Source organism: Acanthaster planci, linkage group LG03 (assembly GCF_054643075.1).
Source record: "Acanthaster planci isolate LZ-2023a linkage group LG03, COTS_SCS, whole genome shotgun sequence".
Lineage (NCBI taxonomy): Eukaryota > Metazoa > Echinodermata > Asteroidea > Valvatida > Acanthasteridae > Acanthaster > Acanthaster planci.
The window spans coordinates 5379397-5402149 of NC_141779.1; the positions used below are offsets into that span (position 1 = coordinate 5379397).

At 44.0% G+C, this 22753-nt stretch overlaps 2 long non-coding RNA genes across 3 annotated transcripts in view; one reads left to right on the forward strand and one right to left on the reverse strand.

Annotated features, from left to right (window-relative positions):
* Window positions 1-9790, forward strand: part of LOC147799576 (uncharacterized) — a 29454-nt gene extending 19664 nt beyond the window's left edge. For both annotated transcript variants that reach the window (XR_015424839.1, XR_015424840.1), the window contains exon 2: window positions 4836-9790. This is a non-coding gene — a long non-coding RNA (uncharacterized LOC147799576). The remainder of the gene's footprint in view (window positions 1-4835) is intronic.
* A 5240-nt stretch (window positions 9791-15030) lies between these two features.
* LOC147799577 (uncharacterized) lies at window positions 15031-22293 on the reverse strand. The gene is made up of 2 exons (XR_015424908.1): window positions 21351-22293; window positions 15031-19320 (listed from the first exon to the last, which is right to left on the reverse strand). It is a non-coding gene; the product is annotated as an uncharacterized LOC147799577 (long non-coding RNA).
* Between the last annotated feature and the right edge of the window lie 460 nt (window positions 22294-22753).

The following is a 22753-nucleotide window of genomic DNA, read 5'->3' on the forward strand; positions in this document are numbered from 1 at the left end:
GACAAACAGCCTTTTCAAGTCGCCCCGCTGGAGCCACTTCGTATGCCCTCTACAGATTTTTGTTTTAAATTTCCTTGAGTTTTCATGTATTTGCCTCTACCAGCCCGGTTAACAGCCTGTGAGGCTGTGCTTTAAAAATGCTATCATGTACTCGACCCACTGCCGTCAACTCCCGAGTTATGCACGACAACTTTGACCCCAAAATCACTTGTTTCTGTTGGAAACGTTCAGTTTAGAGCTGCACGATTGTTCACATAATTTGTTGGCAAGGACGGGCCGTGCTTAATTCATATGTATTAACCCACATACATTTCGGACTTATATAAAGCAATGCACAAAGACTCTCAGTGTTTCAAAACACTGGCGGGTGGTAACACATTGCAGGATATCTTCTCTAGCCGAAATTAAAGATGATATCGTAACTCTATTGTAACTGGTGGCCTATTCCAAGCTTAAGTTAGTTTTCAGCGAAACATTTCGGATTCCCCAACGACTACTCTCCTTCTGTCCGCGTTTCGTTCATGGCAAACAGCTCCCTGTTGGGCACGTTCTAAATCAGTGTAGGTTTTACATGTTACCCCGCTGGTGTTACCCGATCCTTTCCACTCGCCACCCGAGTTAGTTAAAATCAAAAACTGAAAGTCACGGCCCATTAGCGGCCGACAGACACAATTCAGGTGACTAAAAGGTAACGTAACAAATATTTATATCCGCCATAAACCTCGCCTCTGTGCCGCATTCTCGACCAACAAAGAAATGATTCATGCTTGTGGACAAATACTTGGGAAGGTTTTCATTTCATTTTAGCATCCGCCACTTTGCTTTCATCACATTTTACGCAATACGTCTCTTCTTTTTGGTGCCTACTTAAGTCCTCTTTATATCATTTTCCATCGTTCAGTCGTTTTATTTCACCATGACGTTTATTTGTTTTGGGTTTTTTTTATTATTCTCTCAAGAACAGATTCACCCGAAAGTTGATCAAACTTGATAGTTTTTATTGCAAAATTTTTTCTCTAATTTCTGTAGTGATCATTTTACCAAGCTTTCATTGCAATTCGGTGTTCCCGCTGTTGTTTTGTTCCCGCTTTGACAGAGCGGAGTTACTGGGTAGCATTTGTCTAATTCGGAAATAAACCTGGGTAATCTGGAAATACACTTGAATCTGAGCTCACTTTGACAATCTTTCGCAGGTAATAAAAACCCACTATTCAGAAATTAATCCCAATCTAATTTCCCGCGTAATCTTAAAAGCATACCAGATCCATATTACGATAATAACAAATAATGAGAAAAGTGCTACCAAAACACCTGCAGACGAATTTAAGCAATAATGTGATGTGACAATTTTTTTTTTTTGCCGTCGACAACGTTTCGAAAAAATATACTGGTACATACTGTGTTTAAATGACCTAATGCGCAGAACGATTCGTCCGCTGACACGAAATACGATCTTTCACGACCAGGCACCAAATCGTGGCAGAGCAAACGGGACACTTCTGTCACTTCCTTTTCGATTCTCCTGAAGAAATCGGGGGAGAGTATTGGCCGCCGGTGGATTTGAGCGGCAGCCCGCAGAGCTTATCATGGGGCTTGGAGCGCAACCGGACCCGTCGCAAAGCCCTCGTAAGCGCCGGTCAAGTCGCCGCGAGTGATTGCTCATGATGACCAGTGCCGATTGACGTGGGATTACGCCGTCAAACCGCCGTTTTTGTACATCAACGGAGCCGGACCCGTCATCAGAAGAACAACTTGGCATGCAAGGAGTTCTTTCTTCCATGGAGACACGGTGCACCGAGATTTCTCGGCCCGACGATCTCTTCGTTGTACGGGCGGGGAAGGGGCTGAAAACACGCTCTCGTCACTGTGTCCGTCCTTTTCTTTCGTGGCTGTAAATGGCGCCAAAAGTTAATCCCCAAATCCCACAGAAAGAAAAACCACTTCAGTTATCCCTTACGAAATTGGTTAGTGTCTTGACTCTATAAAACGGGGAGAATTTGCGGCCACTTCATCCATCAGCGTTTTATAAGCGCTGGACCATTTTATCACAGGTCGGCAAATGGAGGGAACTGGACAATGAGGGGATTGGCGATTTAAAATGTGGTACGATTTGTGTCAACAGCTGCCGTTTCTTTGACGAGAAGGTTTTGGAATCCTACCAAGGAATGAAGCCCTACCGATTTTTTTAGGGGGAGACGGGCTAAAGGTCATTAAACCGTAGCATAATATCATAGCATCCTGTATCCATGACCATTTTAATGCACCAATGAGATCCACTAAAGGTTTACTTCATAAAGGTTTCAGCTTCTTCTCTTTCTAGCGTTTCTAACCAAGCCTTAAATGTCTGTTGTGGCCTGATTTAGAAACTTCTAATTGGATTTTTTTTAATTATTCATTTTGACATAAATGTCACTGGTCGTGGAAAGGTCTTTAAGACCCATATTCAAGCCACTGCCCCGTAAAATACTAATATAAATTTACAGAACAGGATAGAGAGCATAAGAAATTAACTCTGGGTAAAGTAAGTAAATTGTAACAAAACAGATAAAATGAAGTAAAATGGCGACAAACGGGGGGAAAAACGTAGTCATTAAAATATACGAATAATTAAAAACCATAAGCAGCAATCCAAGTAACTAACACGAAAAAACAAGTAGATCATAAAATGAAATGAGGATTTGTCAACCCCTAATGAAGAGCAGTAGTGCGAGCAGTCAATGAATCCTCGAAACACAGGTTTGTCTTGCCCGTCATCAGACACCACATCGGGATTTGCGTTTTGTCGAACCTTGGCCTCGTTCAGTCGCCTAATGAGGTTATTTAGGCACCGAAAACAAAATTATCAACGAAAATGCTGCCAAAAGCCATTACCTTTTTAGTCGTAGAATATTTTCACCGAGCGTCATCCGGCTTCTTCAGTCAACAAAGGACTTTATCTTTGCCATGTTAATAACATACCAAGATTCTTTTGAACTACGAATTTGCTCCACCGTCCTTGGATGATCTACAATTATAGCAAAGATTTCCACCGAGGCTCAAAGTTCCCATGACTATCATGAATGGTTTATAGTTCTTTCGTGTTTTTCCCTAAACCATTGAACGTCGGCATCTACTCGAAGCGTAATGAAACCTTGATAATGTCTATGCAGGCGGTTTGTAAAGGTATGAAAGAATCGATTCTCGACAATCAGAAATCAATTTGTCCATGGTGACTTATGCACTCGAACTCGAAAACATTTATACTCGAAAACATACATATGTATAGAAATAGTTTAAAAGGTTCCTATGAAGATATTCGAAGGTTTTTGTGAACCAATTCCGTGTCCGCATAGGAGTGCTTCGTTTATCGACAAACTTAATTGCACGTGCAATTCCACCATGTCCTGAGACATGTTGACTCGCTAAATGACGTCTCTTTCATGAATTTCCTGACAATTGTGTCTGCCCGTGCTCTCTTCAGTTGACATGTATGTCCGTTGCCAGTTTCGGCTTCACCTAGAAACACGCATGCATGTTTTAGAGCAATTTTTTTGAACCACGGATCATAAAGCTTGACACTTTAGCACAAGGTCGGTTCATTAACACTGCATGGGCGTGAATCCCGGGGGATGGGAGGGGTATATGTCCTCTGCTTTTTGGCGTGGGATGGGCTACTCAACCCTCCCCCCACACACACACACGGATACACCCACACGCGCACGCGCACGCGCACACATGTCATTGTAAGATAAGAATTAAATCTGATTGTAAAGAATTTTTAGACTTTTCAACAACCAAAATGCATTCAATTCACTCAAAAAGGGAGGACAATAAAAAACGCCATATGCTGTTCTAATGCGAGATTCTGTATGAATGTAATATATTACAGATATACATCTGTATCATGAACTAGATAGTGTCATATTTTCAAATTTCCATGGCCAGGCAAGTCATCCCCCACAATTCCCCATCTTCCCAATTTCCGGCACAAATTGACGCCGATGAAGAATGGGTGGTTATCTCATCGCTAGTTTTACATGCATTTACAAATGAGCATACAACGAGTATGAAATCAGACCAACTTCATGACTCGCTACGACAGTTTGAAGGTGACATTTTCATGAACAATCGGTTTAGGTGCAACTGTAAACGGTGAGCTGTGTTGCAGTGGGTGCATTTCCTCTTTAGACCGAGTCCTGTGATCAGGGGACGGTACATTTCAGTTTGATCGAAGAACATTGCCCTTGAGTTGAGTTCCCAAACGCGAGATGTCCTTTGAGACTTGGGTAGCATCAGTCATTGGGACACGTGACATGCAACTGTCCCGTTCCATTCCAATCCTTGCCGATTCTGTGGACAATCGTCCCCCACGGAAATGGTCCATCCCTTTAGACTTACCGCGATTCGTCGTACTCTGATTTTATAATCCTTGCATGGTGAGCGCACACACTCTTGCCTGTCCTCTGGCAGGGTTTTAAAAGCGAGACCAATAATCCTTCCCTCAAATAGTCCACGGACCTGCAACGGCACGTACACTCTCGCGCGGTTGAGAAAATATATTTAGGCTTGCTGTCTCTGCTAGAGGCAGTCGATGCCAGCCGTTATTCTGACCATCATTGGAAAGGTATACACTCTCAACCCCATTGATATCTTAAAATAGTTATTGCATTTGCAAAATTTGGGAGATAATTTCTCCTTGACCTTTCGGTGTTGCATATAAGGGTTAAAATCTCATTTGCCTAACATTATTTGTACAGACATTACTGTCGGCAAATCGATGGCAAAGTTTGACAGAAAGATCGCCTGAACAGTCATAATATCATTTGTCAGTCTTTCTCCTCTCGCTCCGTTTGTAGATTGGGAACGATAATACCCTGGATCTGTCAGCGGTGCTAGCCCATGCTTAAGTCTTCTTTGCTACCGTCAGCGCTGCTGAAGGGTGTCACTTGAAACAAACACATCGGGTAAGATGGTGAGACATAGAGGCGTTATGGGTGCTTGAGGCTGCGATGGTGTAACTTTAAGAGGTACGGGCCGTCGGGGATTTGTTCCTTGGAGGTGTGGCCGCCACTGTTCCATCCGAGCAGGAGATAGTGCACCAACGTGAATGTCTTTACAAGTCACCTGATGTCGACAAACTGCCTGCTATGGAGGGCTTTTCAGGCCACGGTATAGGCTGACTTATACTGGTGCACAGCCAAAAACAAAACATGAAGGCCGTGCCCGTTACTCCAACTGTATCACACACTTCTTTTAGCTTAAGGTATTTACATTTCCACCGTGAACTCGTAGATTTGTTGTGGGTGTCACGATTACAACAACCTAATTCGTTCTACTGCGCTGAAGATGCGGATTGCCAAATTACTAAACTAAAAATGGTTGGCAGAGGATGAATTTCGTTTTTTTACGGGCTACTCGAGACGGACTTGTCACAAAGCATAATAAATGAGATATTAGAAGGTGCGAATTGGAAATGGAATTCCATTCTAATATAAGTCTTACCAAGATAAAGAACTCTTGGGAACCAAGAGCAACATTTTTTTAAAATTCGGTCAGAAAATAAGGAGTGCTGCAGTATGATTGGGTAGGTTTTCCTTCCCCAGTTGGTGTGCAATACTCTCATGGTCAACAGAGGCCCTCAATCACATAGTTTCAAAAGCGACCAGAACCCAGCACTCCACCGACGGTCTGTTCATACGAAGTGTTCAATCTTCATGGTGGCAACTATGGGCCCTCTTACACCGAGGGATCTTCTATAAACATACCCCCCCCAATGCAGTCTAGTTTTCTAGCTTTATTCTACTGCTTCCCGTTCCTATTGCGGATGACCTGCGGTGACGCTCCCCTCACCGATTTCCCTTCGTTTCCCCTCACCACCCTTCCCTTGCCCCACTGCATTTCCTGGACACACCCATATTTATTGACCACCTACACCCCCCCCCGCTGCACGGCCTCGAATTACTCCTCTCTTAAATATACCAGCCATCTTATTTTTAGCGTCGAAGATCGTGTCATTGCCCACCTTTGCCCGTGCTCCTTGTTCTAGAATCATCATCGGCGTTGCCCTTATCAGGATTTCCTCTTCTCTCTCCCCCTCTGCTGTGACTGCTGGGGACCGCATTGCGGTCAGTCGGTCTCCAGAGATCCAGGACGAGCGCCTCTGAATCTTGAGCCATGCGAAGCCGGGAGCCTTCACGGTTCCCAAGTCCCCTTTCCTCTGAGCCGAGTTAATAGTGTCATGTCTTTGACACAAACCAGCGCCCGTATCTCCCCTTCTCCGATTTCGACGCAATAAAAACGCGGCCTCATTCCGAGCTGCACGTATCTCTGTGTCGGTCTTCTTTTTTTTTTTAATTTTGGAAAATGTTTGATTCTCTCGTCGCGCCTGTGGCTCATTTCAGAATCTCTCATTTTTTTTCTCGTTGATTGCTTCGTAGCTATCAGCGAGGGGGTGGTCACGGCTTGGATTTTTGGAACACAGTGCGTGAATGAAACATCAATCCATGTGCCGATGATGACACGGTTTTATAATATTGAACGACTCTTGAACAGAGCCGAGAGCGTTGTGTGTTTGGTGTGTTTTTATTTGCACAAAATGCCTTTTCTGTAGTGTCAGGTGATTATTCTGAAAAAGTACACCCGAGGAATAGCCAGCATTGTCAAAAACCCGGACAAGAGTTTAGCCCGTGCCAAATTCAAAGTGGTGCCCCCGAAAGTTGTAGTATGAGGATAGCAGAATATTTTCCTGGAGTCCTCGCGTTAAAATCTAGCTAACGTTTCCACGTATAGAAATTTCTGTGTCAGCAGTTATAAGTTTGCCTAATTTTTCGCTGCTACATTTTTTGGAGCAATTATCTCACTCTCTGATGCAATTTTGGATATCAAGGATTCCGTTTGTGAGAAATGTTAGAGTTCAAATCACTGTGTTTACATGGCTCAAAATAAAAAAAAGGGGGAGAATCTTAATTTTCAGCTTTTGAAGGATTTCCAAAAACTTTTAATTGGGCTTTATAAGCTATGAAGGATATTTTATTAAACAAAGGGGCAACGTTTATACAAGGTTTGGGGCTCAGTTGTCGGCTCCTTCTATAATAGTGAGGTATCCAGCAGGGATATACGTTGTCATTTTTTTATCGAAAGCCTGAACACTTTAGCAATGCGCCTGCATCTTCCTTCAGGGAAATCTTCTTGGGATGAGAAAAATTGACCGATTATTTCTGAAAACATCCAACTTCTGCCTTTCCCCGACTTACAACCTGGATAGGCCACTGCGCTGTCACACGCCGTCCTGCTTACATTTTATGCATGAATTCACATCAGGCTTAGTGCAGCTTCCACAAGATCTGAAAAATCGGGTTCTTGTAACATTGACAAGACCTGAAAATACATCTTTTCCTGGATCATTTCTGGTATCCCTGGATCTTTTTTTTTCCCCTTCTGGGTTTTCCCCCTAGTTTGGTGTCTCTTGCTCCGGGGATCACCACACCTCTGCTATGTTGTCAAGTCCCCACTACGTGATTTGAAGGTGAATCCCCCACTGCCGTGCATCTGTGTCGCTCGACTCCCGAGTTTTCCGTGCCAGATTGTTATTTCCCTGCTCGCCCAACCGTCACCTGAATTAATCGACTTCATTATAGCTGGTGACGTGAGGGAGGGAACACTTGTGATAGCGGATCCATATTTCAACAACTTTTCAATTTTTAAAGAGCACGCGGCCAGGGATGCAAGGAGCGGCTTTGGCCCCCTTTTCTTCTCCCGTCGTTCCGCGCCGATGTCTCGCCCACGCCACGAGGCGCGAGCTGCCCGATTGCCGGGCTCGCAGTGGGCTCCCTACGGTACTAATGAATAGCTGATTACACACATTTGGTGAAATTTGCGCCTCCCGGAGGAGCGAAAGCGACACGCCACAAATGCTCGCCTTGTTGGACGCGCTCCTTCCCCGCCAAGTGTACGTCATTCGGGACAGCACTTTCGGACGTGCAGATCATACAAGACGCCGCATGCGGGGTGGACCCCGCTCAGTCTATCGCAACGGTTGGAAGCCCGTGGTAGATGTGGTCTACACGGTGGAAACACGAGCCCTCCAACGGGAGGGGAGCCGAGGTGTTGCCTGCACCATTGCACTCTGCACCAAATGAGGTTTATTTGGCGGGAAAACGTGACATCCTTACCAAAAACCATCACCCTCTCGGCCTCCCAAACATCTGTTGTATCGTCTGTGGGCTGGCTACATGACGGGGCTCTACGCCATAGTACTCCACTCAAGCGGGACCGCTGCATAAAAGCTCAGCCCGGCTCCCCCTCTCCTGCGGAGGGGTTCCCCTCTCAACACCTCGGAATGGCGATGAGTAAAAGGCCTCATTGGCGTAATGACCGTTAATTCGAGGTGCTGCATGAATAAGCGATGCCAGCGCCGGAGCTGTGCCATCATCAACTCGGCGTAATTTTCCGCGTCTGTGATTACGGCCAATCTGCAGCCCTAATGGCAACGAGGGTGCGCACTTCCAAATGGCCATTTTAATTTGGCTACTTAATGGCGGGAAGAATATCATGATTATCATCCGAAATGACAGTTTGGAGGGGCCTGAGCGTGGAGTTGAACTGATGGCAAGGAGGTGTGATGTAGAAAGTGAACTTGCAATAATGGGAGGACATTTACCGGGGCGGTGGCCGAATCGTCTGCTTTATTAGGTTAACATGCCCAAACCTCAATTATTCTGCCGTCTTGACGTAGATGTCTATACGTCGATAACATCAACTGAATTAAAGGAGCCTCTTTTGCTATCTTGGTTGGTTCCCGTCGATACCATGCTAACAACAGTCATAACAGAAATTAAACCCTTGTTGCAACAAGGAGGCCTCGTGCATTCTCGCAAACATTTTACAATACGGGCGTTTCACAATAGTGCGCCTCCAAGAGTTTGAGACGCGTTGGCCAATCACAATGCACAAAACCTGTCGACCGAATGCGCGATTGGAAAGGGTCCACAGATTCCGCGCGTTGTGATTGGCCAACCCATTGCAAACTATCTTGGAGGTGCACTATTGTAAATCGCCCGTATTAGTTTCGTAGCTGCAAATTCAAAGGCCTTTTTATGACAAGTCTTGAGCAAACTTTGTTCTCTGTAAATTTTGCTTGACACAGATTTAAGGGGAAAATGGGAGGACATTTACCGGGATGAAGAGTAGTGGAATGAGGAAACTGACCACTGCTTGCTTGACCAACGTTAACTTTCACATACCTTGGACGACTCCATAATTTCTTACACATTAATATTTTCACACCAAAATGGCAATACTGGCCAAGGAAATTCAATAAAGTTACACAGAAGTACTGAATATCTCTTTACGTTACATTATGGCTTTGACAGCTTATCCAGTGTTTCGCTTAATTTTTTTTAATTCAAGCTTTCACTGCGTGGACTTGAAGAGTTTCCGCATCTCGTCCAGTCTGCTCATCATCCAGCACCCAGGAACCTGTGCTTTCCAAAAAGGTGGTGTCAATTTGACACGCCTGGTACAGGAGCAGATCAAGGCCACTGTTCCTATCAAGGGTGTTCAATTTTACACCGCAGTTTTTGCACTGCAAAAGGACATAAGTAAGGACAAAACTGCACATAAATATCAGTGATGCAACGTCAGGAAATCGCACCGTAATTGGTAGTCATGCTTGGACTGATTAGACTGGTACACAGCGTTTTACGGTTCCATCGTGAAACTACATAGGAATTCTGAGAGCGCTTGCTCCTTGTCACCGCTTGGTGGCGTGCTCTGCAATGCACTGAGATGGCGTTGAGAGTTCTGGACGTGTGCTTTCTCAGATAACGCCAACATTTTCATTTAAAAATTTAGAGACCGAGAAACTTCTTAAGAATTTATGTACCATTTATTGCCCTCCGTAACATTTTCCTCGCATAAGGTCCCCTTCAAGTAGGTTATAAACACAACACCGGTACTCCTGTAACTGCGAGAACGGCTATAGATTGCGGGAAAAGCCGGCTCCCCGCTCCCGGTCCCTTGCGACACCTTGTCCTAGCTACTTTCCCTACAGTAACAACCGTGGAGGCTGTAGAAGTAAGCTGTTGCTATCTGACGCATTGCTTTCAAGACTGTTGTACCAGCTGCCTATGGCTTTACAGTAATCGAGAGGAAAGCGAGATTCCCCGTCATCGTCCCAGAAGCCACAATAGGCTCTGATCTCTCAAGATGGTGTGATGGTGCTGGTGAGAGACAGGTAAGTTATAAGCAATTTAAAAGATGAAAATAAGACAACAGCGTCATGGCCCTCTTCCGCGAACAAGCGCCCTCTATGACAATTAATTAGAAACCCGCAAGACTGAAAAAAAGGTCTCTATCAATCCGATGTGATGAAATCCTGGACAACTTAGGCCTACCAAAAACAAATTAATAGATAAAAAAATAAGCAGTCATTTTTTTTCAAACGAAACGGGTTTTTATTCTTACATAAAACCCTTTCTTTAATAAAGAGTCCCCATCTCTAAGAAAAATGTCGGCTTAAAGCCTTATCAACAACTTTTCGTTTATCTTCAGACCCTCACAAAGCCATCGGAGTTTTCTTTTTGTACTTTCAACGAGGATTTGCAATCACCAACTGAGTTTCGTTCGTCTCCGTTATCATCACTGTCTAACGCTCTTGCAGAAAAAAAAGAATATAAATCACATTTTGTTCCCAGAGAGCCCGGTCGGTGACGTGGCCTTTCGTCGGGTCTGCAATCTGACCTCTTGCAAATCATATCAAAATTTGATGATATCTTAGGGGAGATTGTTTCTGTGAGCGGGGAAGTTTTTCTCTATGGTGTCTCTCTCCATGTGCGTCTTTCTATCTGAGTCTCTAACTAACTCGACTGGTCCAATGTAGTCCCGTATAAAGTCTCCAGATGCCATCACTCGTCGACGATCTGTACCTCCAGGTCAACGGCTCAATAACCCCTTGGCCGGAGTCTACTTCCCATCCCATCCTTCAAATAGCCCCGGGCTGCCGTCTTAGCCTTATGTATTGTGACAGGCAATATCCTTCAATTTGTGGTGATGTCGGCCCTCGTTGTGCGAAGATTTCAAGTTTGGTGGGGGCGCCTAATGCGTTGCATGTGCAAACATTGTGCAACCCGCCATGGTGCGGACTGGAACCATGTCTGACGTAAAAAGTACATTGTGACCGAACGCCAATGGGTGATAAGGCGACCAAAAATGCCGGAATTTGTCAGAAAAGGACCATTCGAACGGGGCTAAAATATCGACATTACATGCAAACATTACCTCGTGGAAATGTTATCAAAAATGATAATAATTAAAGGGGGAGTAAGACGCTTGACCGTAGAGTACATGTATATAGAAATCTATGACGGCCATGAAGGGACACATAATTTTGAATTGATTTATATGTATAAATTACATTTTTATTATTAGAAAAAATTGTGAAATAATTTGTTGTGTCCTTTAGAAATGTCAGATTTCAAATGTCTATGTCCTTCAAATTCGCGGACGGACCCACGTTTATCTCCATATTCCTCGACACAAAAATCCAATCATGTCCCGGGTTAGGAGATATCCTTGATGTGCCTGTCTGCAGGTGGGTCCTCGACTATCCTCTCATGGGTCCTCGGTTGGCTGTTCCTGTCCTCGATAAGTAATGAGAGCCACAACAGAAGTCATGCGAAGTAGACTAGAGGAATTACTGCATGCGAATATATTATGTGCTTTGATTAGAAGTGGATTCAGAAAAAAACAGATGTGATTTCAATGTAAAACTTGTTTGGGATTGGACTGGATATAGAAGGAGCTCTACCGGTACAATTTTTTTTCTGAAAAGTGTAATTATTTTCATGTGAATGATACCTTGTGTTGAATTTCCATCTTGGAAATTGGACGCAGTGCAGCGATGAGTGAAAGCAGCGTTTCGTATGAAGACTACTAACTGGTCACCCCCAGCTGCATTCAGGTAGACATAATAACGGCCCACGGAAATATCGTATTTCAGCACAGGACGCAATATATACGCGCTGCAACAAGATCAGGAGGCTGACTGCATCAACTTAGCCGGGACGGGGAAATGGGTTCGTTAGGGACTGGTGACTTACACGTCACTTCGCAGCACCCCTGCCACGTCTGCTAGGTAAAGGGGGGGGGCAGCTTGAACCGTGAACTTACAGCGCCCCGGCCGTTGACTTTCGGCAGCATCTGGGGGCGGGACACACGGTTAGCGTTTTCGATGAGGAAAAAAAGAATGGGGTCAATCAGTGCAGAGGGTTGCGGGTAGACTTCAACAGCGCGACCACAGTATGAGTGGATTTTTAAGTTGTGAAGTAAACAGCGTCGTATCTTCTGGCAAATGCTCAGCAAAACCATGGAAGAAGGACACAAACATGCCAACATGACGACACAGAGACACGAACTTCTGCATGAGTGTGAATTGTAATCCACATTAAAATATAGCAACAATGACAGTGTGAATCTGTACACCATTTGGGGGGAATAAACTATCGTTAATTTCTGAGGAGGTTTTACTTGCTCCAAAAGCTACTACAGCGTCTTGCAAATTCATGACTACTGGGAAGTTTTTCGCTTCATTTAGTCTTTTTTTTCGCAGCAAAAGAAATAAGAAATCCCATTTTGAGCGGCGTGACTTCAATTAGCATCAATGAGAAGGGCGCCCTCTTTTTATATTTTGAAAGCGCGGCAAATTTCGGACGTGCTTTGCTTTATTCCGGCTTGTCAGAAGTATGGCCTGACAAGATCGGCTAATTAAACGGTTTGGCGTCAAACCCGCCAGGGACGTTATTGCTGCTGCTGCTCACCCTTTAATGTCTTCCACCTGGTCAATCCATATCGCTGTCACAATCGTTTTGGCGCGTAAATGTCACAACAACTGGTGGGCCGTCGGGGAGGGGGGTGGATGTCGTCTGCCGACACGCCAGAACGCTTGGTCTCTCGCCTCACCGCTCAATTTCCCCAGGATGGGCCGAGACCGGTCGGCCTCCTGGCAACGCCCAGCAGAACAATCTCCCGTCTCATCCGCAAGGCGTGACGTCACCGCTCGCTGACGATGAGCACGCGAGTCGGGACGGAAATCAGCACTATTCTGCACCCTGTTTGTGTTGGTGTGGCGGGTCTCCATTCCGACAATTTGTCATGACTTGTGCTTAATACAAGTTAAATTAGAGGATGCTCAGACCACCCACGTCACCATGACTGCAGGATGAAAAAGACGAATAAAAAATAAGAATGCAGTTTATTTATACGTTGTTAAACTTCACTTAGTTATTGGTCTATTTAAACTTACCGTCTGTCTCGTCTCGAATCCACTGTCTTGACTCATGTGCCGAAAATACCTGAGCAGAAAGGCGACTGGTCCAATCTTTTTCTTGGTTGAGGGGAACCCAAAGTAGGGAAAACTATAAATGATAAAATCTTACACTGTAAAACATTCATGTTCAATAAAAGAGCCACCATCAGGCTGCAACATCCGAATTTCAAAAGTGACCGATCGTCTGTGAATTTAATGTCATGTGGCCTGTATTTGAGGATTACTTCTATCAAAGGGAACGGACAAAGACAGTAGAATAATGCCAAGAATGCACCAGGCGAAGCTGAGCCGGGCCATTCTGGGTGCATTATTTGACTTAAATACGTCACCCTATAACTATATGTTGTCCCCAAAAAAGGGAACAACGAGTGTCGATTCGTACTAATGCATTAGAACAATGAGATAAATTCGATCCGTTGTCCGATGTTGCCTAGCTTTGCTAAACTTTACCACTGGCCTAACAATGTTGCGCTTATCCTTTAGGCTTTTCTGTTTATAAATGTTAACCCTTCGCCTGGGTGCACAAGCTTTGTTCCATTCATCAACATGCACGTTTTGTCAGAAGAAACACTGAGAGTCATACAAAATACAGTCAGCTCTGCTGGATTACACACACTCTTCTGCAATGTCTCTTAAATACAAAATGGTGTCATACGTGATGTGCTATGCTAAACTTACCAGACTAAAACAACTATTTCATGCGACAGATGTGATTACGTGAGATCGAGGATTGTGATACCGATCATATGGAAGTTTGCCGGGCAGCTTGATTCGGAACTTTTCATTGACCACTCAAATGACGACCACTGACCTGGACAGTTTGTTCTGTGGATAATACATCCAAATGCCCACCTACTGCATGACACTAATTCGTTTTGGAAAATACGCACCACTGGAATTCCACACGAGGAAGTATTGATCGGTAAGTTTCTTGCAGACAGTTCGATTGATTCAGTTTAACTGTTTCATAAAATTATTATCGAACGGTATTATGTTTACGGGCCATTACTAAAAACTGCATGAAATTAAAGTCAATCGCAGTAAAAATTAGAAATGAACATTTAAAAACAGCAAAGAAAAGTGAATCGAACAAACACTCGGAAGAGAAAATGTGACTTTTTTGAAAACCGTTACAAGGCCAATTTCAAAATACAAAAAGCAAAGACAATATTAAAAAAAAATTAATATTATAAAATCGGAATGATGCATTTTAATAAGAGAAACAAGAATTGAAAATAAGGAGAATCAAATAGGAATATGGAGTATTTTATACCATTTTACTTAAACTGAAGACTGACATCTGCTTCGAAAAATAAAAAAAGAGAGAGAGGGCGGCACATTGAAAGAAAAAAAATGCACAGATGAGAAGTCGTTGGGAAACGGAATCAAAATGCCGACAGACAACGTTAATACATGTAGTACAAGGTCACAAAAATTCTGAATTTCACGGCGAATTCGAAAAAGTTTCATGGAGGAGTATTTTATTTGCAGCAGATCTAGGTCATTTTCCCTCGTTTTGAATTTGATTTTCGATATTTTCGGGATTTTTCGTCAGTGAAATCTTGCCAAATTTTTTATTAAAAAATTAACTCCAACTTGTACATTTCACGGAAAGAAATGGACAGTCAGTAGACTTGTAAGAATAATCTACTGTTTGTAACTGTCGATTTGTTAGAAATCTAGAGTAAATTCTACAATTCGACAAAAATTATATACACCTTAATGAGTACAGTGACGTCAGAAGAATGCAGTTTAATATTGCCCCGAACTTGTCAATGAATACCGAAACAACCATAAATTTACTGTGACCTTTATTCGTTCTGCGCATCACTTCATGTGGAAATGCATTCGTTACGGTACAGCTCCCACAGAAGCTATTTTCATGATTGAGTCGGGACGACTTGATTGGTTGCCCAATGCCCAATTATGTATCGATTCCCCCCACACACCAGCTTGTGTTCCCGTGGTTTGTATGTACAGGAATTGTGTCAGTGTGTATGGTAGTAAATCAGCACACAAGTTTGAAAAGTAGTGGTTTTCATAATGCAAAGTGGAATTACAGTGACTCGTACGACTAAAAATGTACTATTGTGATTACAAGCCCAGTAGGCCTACTGGAACTTCAAATGCCACCATATTGGACTTTTCATTACCACTTGTCCTTTCGTACTAAACTATCTCATCGACTTTACACATAAAGTCTAAAAACTGCGAGCGATTTCCTTTAACAAGAAGGGAAAAGTGTTGGAGGTCATTGACATAATGCCATGTCCATAAAGTGTTAATTACACGTGACTAGTAACGCCGAGCGACATCCGCATCATCGTTCCACTAATCAGCCGCAATGCTGTTGTGGTCCGTGGTCGATACCGATCCCTCCTATTAACTAATGGCACATTTGGCAGAGCGACACATTTCCTTTCAGCCATCCTCCGGAGCGCAAAGATCAGGCGGCCTGGGTAGGCGGGATCGATCAGCTCTGCTCACCTCCAGTCAGATTGTTTCCCCCCGCCAAAAGTCGATGGACTTGGGAAACCTCTGTTGTCCAGACATCGGCAATTGAAAGGTATCCCTTTGCCCGCCGCCCTCACCCCCGCCACCAAGACTAAACCGGCTGCGATTGCAATTAACGCACGGTTCGATGGATGGACGGGGCCAGAGCTTTTTTCCTCACCAGGACTTATACGGTGGTCTTTAAAAGACACCATCAACTTTCAACTTCCTATGATTGCATTATCTCTGAGATAAAGCATCTCCTGATTGCTCATGACTACGAATAAAGTCTACTCTTCTGATTTAAAACATTTTATAATATTATCAAAATGTTCGGTGACTGGTTTGATTTTCAAAATTACTCTCGAAATGCAGCATTTTGTTTATCTTGTTGCTATGTTCCAACTATATATTTACTTGATCTGAATTATACATAATGCACAAAACCACCTGGGTCTTAGAAATTACTTTCCTTTGTGTGGAAACTCAAAAGGTAGTTCTCTCTACCACTCAGTGTGGATGTAAAATGTTAGATTCAGTCGTGAAAATACTGGATTGTGTCCAATTGAACTCTGCGTCTACGTCTTATTTCGCTATTTTAAGGACATTCTGCTAACTTTCTTTTTGGTTTTTGTGCTGACGGTTTTCATAGTCATGCACAAAAGTATATAATACAATCCCGAAACCTTCATTCAAGAGCTACTTCGGTACAGCAAGTTTGGATGCGTATAAATTTCCTTTCTTTCAAATTCTTTTGTGATTGATTGTTGTCTAAGTTTACGGCATTAAATCAGTGGTAAGATCCCTCCTCACAAATTTTTCACTTTCAGTGAGCAGATTCTGAGATTAGTCCTAACAAGGTGCATTTTTGGAAAATATCTAACATGGTCCCAAATTTCAAAACCTACTTACATGAGTTTTGGTTGTTTTCGTTTATGTTTGTGAATATTTACACAAAAAGAATGCCTTCTTTCTAATCTACCTTTATACAGTAATGTTTCAGTGTATTTATTTAATACCCATTTCACTTTTTCCAACGCAGTTGATAAAGCTAAACATTTCAGTATCAGAAACGCATAGGCTGAATCTTAAATTAGACTCTGGTACAACCCGACATAAAGTCATAAGAGACGTCAAAGATTGTTGGAGCAAGGACCAGTCTGTGACAAACTTAAGGGTTTCAAATTAAAAGAGTTGATAAAGGCCCGCTTTTCAGATCATTTGGTCAATAAGGAATGTCACGGTCAAATAACTTCAAAGCATTTCAGAGCAGTAAAGTTCCCTTTCATTCACCGTACCAAAGAACTGCAACCTAATGTTTGGGCTCGGGGTCATAGTTTCCAGGTCGCTTGCCTCTTCCGTCTGAGATGTTCACTTGTGGTATCCGTAGGTTTCAGGCGAATGACCGGATCAGTACACTGCTTTGCCTCGAAGGACACATATGGGCAAAGAGTTATTGTCGGTCTGCATGTGTTTGCCACGTATTTCATGACGTCTGCTCGGCAACGGGGCTGTTGGGTATAGTTAGGGGTGAACACACGCTGACTTAAAGGGACAGTCGTTGGAGATGGCGTAGGGTAGGTTTGCACCCTGCACTTTCATTACCCTGCTTCAAACAAGTGGCCCTTGCTAATGGGCGCGCAAAGAACCCTTCAGTAATTACTTTTAACATATTGTATGAAAATGTTCGTCGACTTTAGCAAAATTTCTCCCTTTTTTATTAATGTGCTGTGATTAGCGATTAGTTTATTCGGTGAGCGGAGCTCTTGACAACAGTGTATCATTATCGGGCATTTTGGGTTCTATGAGAGATGTTTGTCTTCAGACTTCCATGAATTTAGGTACAGTGTTTTCAACCATCCTTAGGCACAGTTCATTACACAACACAAGGCTCTGACACGAAGGCAGTACTTCCGATTCCGTAAGAAAATTTTGTGTGGCGTTATGCTCCTGAAATCGACCTTTGAACAGTTGGAGAGTTCAGGGCCGGATTCCAGGGGTGAAGGCAGAGCGGGTATATCTAGGGCTGGCTCCCACAAGAACACCAAGCGTGTCGAATGCCAGCGTTGATATCTGAAGAGGCTGTCTTCGATGCGATTGTGTATGGCCCCAAGCAGACCTAGAGAGGGCGCGATTTTCTACTGTAACGCAAGCTCTTTTGGTGGGAACTGCACTTCGTTGGTTCACAAACGACTATGAAATGCATGCTTTGCGGTCACGTCGCTAACAACCAAAATGATCACTTCCCACCAACATGGCTCTTTTCAATCGATGGAGGGGGGGCTTCTGCTCAACGCGGATTGACCGTGGTTTGCTTGAGTTTGATTTGGTTTGTCTTGCTTTGGTTTGACTTTAGTTTGGATTGGAATGATTTGGTTTGATTCTGTATGGTACCACCGGCCTGGAGTGTTAAGTCCTCCTTAGATCCGCCATTAATGTAATACTGCTTGGTGTATCTCAGCTTTGTCTCGTATGCTCTATGGCATAACACGTCTTTACAGCTCGCTCACTGTTTTCCTGAGAGCCGTGGCCAGCGTGCGTCTTTAACCTATCCAGCCCCCGACCGCAACCCATCGCCCCCAGCCGATGTATATATAGAATGGGGCCAAACCAGGGCGTAACGCGGTAATTAACGATCCAGTCAGACCGGCAGTTGACGATGGGTCTGTAAGACCGCTAATTAACAATCTGCTACTCGGCCTCCGTCCGGTCAATACACGTCAACGTTATGAAATGGCGAGATGTAAAACAGCGCCGGTGCACAATCAATTTCGGCTGGGGGGTCGCCGCCCGGGTCTTGTCTGTAGGGGTCATGGACCTGGGATCGGTCACGGTACGACCTGGCAATCATGGTCGACGCATGCCATAGTGCATTGTGTGTGAAAATGTTTGTCCTTCCTCCGTTGCTGAAATAAAGCAGAGTAGCCATCCAGGTTTCTTGAAAACTAAATGGAACGTGCCAAAAAATCCCGGGAATGAAATACTGTTCAATTTCGTTCGTAACTGCAACGATTTAGCAGCAATATTTCATTTTCTTCTCATCTCATCACAACTCCGTTTTATTTGGCCCTCGCATTAAGATGCCATTTATCTCTGCATTTCATTTCTCTTGTCCACGCTTTGACGTATGACGACGGCTGAAATGCCATGTGATCCTGTCGGTTCTTGTGTCCGTTTGCTTTCATCTCCCTGCCCATGCTTGCCATTCCCTTCCATCCATCATGGGTGACACCCCAAGTCTACCTCCCGTATTGCTTGCTTATAAGCTCTCTGTGCACAAGCACCGCCATCATTATACGGTGATTGAGAGACACTGAGCTGTCACGTCACGCCACTGACGCCGTTCACCCAGCACCAAACAGGGAGACCCCCGGAGCAGATCATGCGAAATATTATGTCAAGTGCGCTGCTCCCGAATGTAAGCCCCAGGGAAGTCACTGCTAAATCGAAGAGGATGCTTCTCCAGTTAACACAGGAAGCCCATCATGCATCTAACTTGAGTTTCCAGACGTCCAACAGTGTATCTGCAAAAGGGAGAGAACAGATTTACAAGGCTGGAATAAAGTACGGCATGCGGCAGTTTAAGGTAGCTTAAAGTTTCGTTCTTTTCAAGAATTCGCGATTAAGGGATTAACCACTTAGTTCCTCCTCCCACATAATTGGTTCTGGTGCTCTGGATGTTCCATATCATTGCGCAGGCTCATAGGCCGATCTCATTGGGATGATGTCACAATAGAGTTTCAACAGTCTCCCGCGACTTGAAGTGTAGGCTTGTATACCGCGGACACGAAACTTGAACGTTTCAGTTCCGTTTCAGTCCAAATGCAAGGAAACAGACCACATTTTAGAGGGAGCTGACTAGTGGAGCAATTTAGCTACGACTGGAACTGAGTCTTCACGTTTGTGGAACGTACGCTACGGCGCCTGTCAATTTGTCAGTCTCAAATCAATTTGACAAGGTTTCCCTCAGCTCAAGTCGTGTCGGGAAACATTGGATTTCGGTTTACAAATTGCAGTGTCAGTCATGGTATCATCGGTCCACGGTGGCCTCTATTGACCCCATGGTGGGGGGACCAAATTATCGACCAATTGTTCACTGACATGGTCTCAGCCCCACCCCACGGGAAACTATCACTTGCGTCTTCAGCAGCAGGCTCCTTGGTACAAATCCGCCGTCTGCAGTTCATAACTTTTCAACGATTGTGGTTTATCATTCGAGGGTGTTGATAGCCGTTTGCCTGGCGTTTGAGAACGCAGAGAGACACGGGGCGCCATTGAAGAAGACGAGGCTCAAAAATTGTCTCGTTGCATGAGACCTCATCAAGAGGTGTGTACGGACGGACGCATGAAAAACAGAGGCCGGGATAGGGTGACATATAGATAACGAGCATGAACCGTAAATGGCGCGCATTATAGTATTGAAGAAAAAATTACCGCATGTAGAGTTTCGTGATTCTGACTGAGCACATTAAGTGCGCCCTCTGTTAGCAAATCGACATTTCAGGTCTTTGAATGATGACGAACTATTCTGGCGAAATATATAATCTGTCACTTAAAAATGGCAGACCTGTTTTTGAATGTTTACTCATGAATCTGTCTTCCATAATGAGATAAATTAAGTGGCCCTTTGCACAACGCACTTATTTTATATTACCTCAATAAGTTTGGGGGTTATTTTCAATTTATGTTTTCAACAGCTTACTGGGGGCCTACTTTGACCGACGAAAAGAAGGCAGATATATGCTGATCAGCAAAGCGAACTTGAGTACACCGCCGTCTCCAATATTTTATATGGGAGTTTGTACCCTGCCTGAGACAGTTTACTGCCAAGCATTGTACACCCATAAACCACGACTTCATCTCTCAGCCAGCCATAAACACAAACCACACTCTCCCTCGGCCAAAAGCAATGCACTATTTTGGACCGAGTTCTTCTGTCGTTTCAACGAAATTCTGAAGTTCAGTCGGCCCCGCCTGCACTTTTAGCGAGAGTTCACGCTGCCCGGTTACGACTGCTGTAAACTTCCCCGTCTGGCTCCGGGTAAGCACACGCCAAATGGCGGGTTTGGGGGAGCCGGAGCTTTTGGCAAATGTTGATGGGCTCTCTGCTCGCTTGAGATTGCATTTTGTCCTCCCTGGTTTGGAATGAACACAAGCACACATTGGAAATTCATGGCGTGGTTATTCCCAACGTTTTATGAAATCGAAGAAAGATCCGTTTATCGGAGAGGACCCCTGAACAGAACTGGAGACCCCATTCATTGTTTTATATTCCTGCAATCAAACTTTTCATGCAATTTGTCTGTCTTACGTTTTGGAACCTCCGAAGTGCAGTTGTCATTAATGGTGAAGTCTTTGGAAAGATTAAGAACTTAGCATTCCAGATGTCAAATTAGTTTTTAGATTCATTTCATTTTATTTCATTTCATTTCATTTCCCTCGAAAAGAGAATTCTTCTGACCACGGACAAAGTACACTGTCTGAAAAATGTAAAATTTTGCTAGTCTGTGTCATCACCTGTATGCCTATTAATAAACTTTATGGGGATTCTCACCCGAGTTGTCAGCTCCTCTGATGAAGTCATTGTAATAGACACGCCAACCAGTACCCAGTGATTCATCTCAATCGTCCTAGGCCGTAGGAAGAAATGCAGCACTTTTAATGCAGCAAAGGCGTACTATGTGACGCGTGCGGGAGGAAAGTAGGCCTTTTTCATCACCCTACATTGATTCGCCAGGATTGTATTCCAAGACAGTGCCCCTGTAACATGTCATTTCTGTCCCTTCTTTCATGTTGGCGCTACAGGCTTGTGATTTACAGCTTGTTTTCCAAGTAGTATTTCAGCAAGAGCTCCATGCCTTAAACGTCAGCTTGGCCCCAGACCAGAAGGTGTCAAAGCGCGCCGTCTCCATAATTGATCGCCGTTGCTCTCCGGTCACCGTCTTGGCCGCGACCCGCTCAAACCTCCCCCACCTGTTTGGGACTTCCAGCGAAGCTGCTGTAGTTGTCGTCTACTCCAACATGATGTTATTTGGGGGACTTTTTTGTTTGTTTCCACCTATGCAGAGAGGTATCCTGGCCGTCATTGCTATAAAAGTATTCCCTCGTGCCTGTCATAATTACACCTCCTGGTTCTCACGTTACTCTGTTGTTTGACTTTCTGTTCAGATCGGCAGTAGAATACAACCCACGAAGGGTAATAACATTAAATGAGCTTCCACGGGCCTTACTCGACTATTGGGAGCTAATAGGCGAGCCGGTATTTAAAGGGTAACAGAAACTGAAAATATTTACTTCAAGTGAAGTTTTTTAAAATAACAATAAATAGACCTTTTAATGTTTATTTAATGTTTACCCATTAATTGTGACTCCCAAATGAATAAAAAGATCCTGTGTTTCCCCGCCCACAAAAAAATCCCCTTTTGGCCGTTCGAGTTCCCAGGCTGATTGGATGACGTCATCGTCAGAACGCTGACATGTACAATGTCCATTGTACATTGCGCACAGCAGTATCGCACGCTTGCAATAGACTACGTTGTGTTTGATGTGGCTTGGCCCACATGCAAACACTGTGTCAGTTCAAGGTAGAAATTAAAAAACAAAGACACACTCCTACCGTATATTTCTTGAATTGAGACAGTTTTTGCCTAGGGGAAAAGCCACGTCAAACACAACGTGGTCTATTGCAAGCGTTCGATACTGCATGTACTGTGCGCAATGTTATGTACATGTGCAGTACGCGTATACTGTATGTGGCAGCGTTCTGCAGTGTTTTTTGTTCAATTCAGACGTTTGCCAAACGGTGGTTGCTATAAGTTCTTGTTGGAACTAAGACTTATAGACTGGTGTCATTCATGCAGGTACCAAATAAGAGTGGTCTTCACAAAGCAACCAGGCCACTGCAGAGGAGTCGTTAGTACTGGGGTTAATTTTAGTTCCAAGAACATTACTAATCCT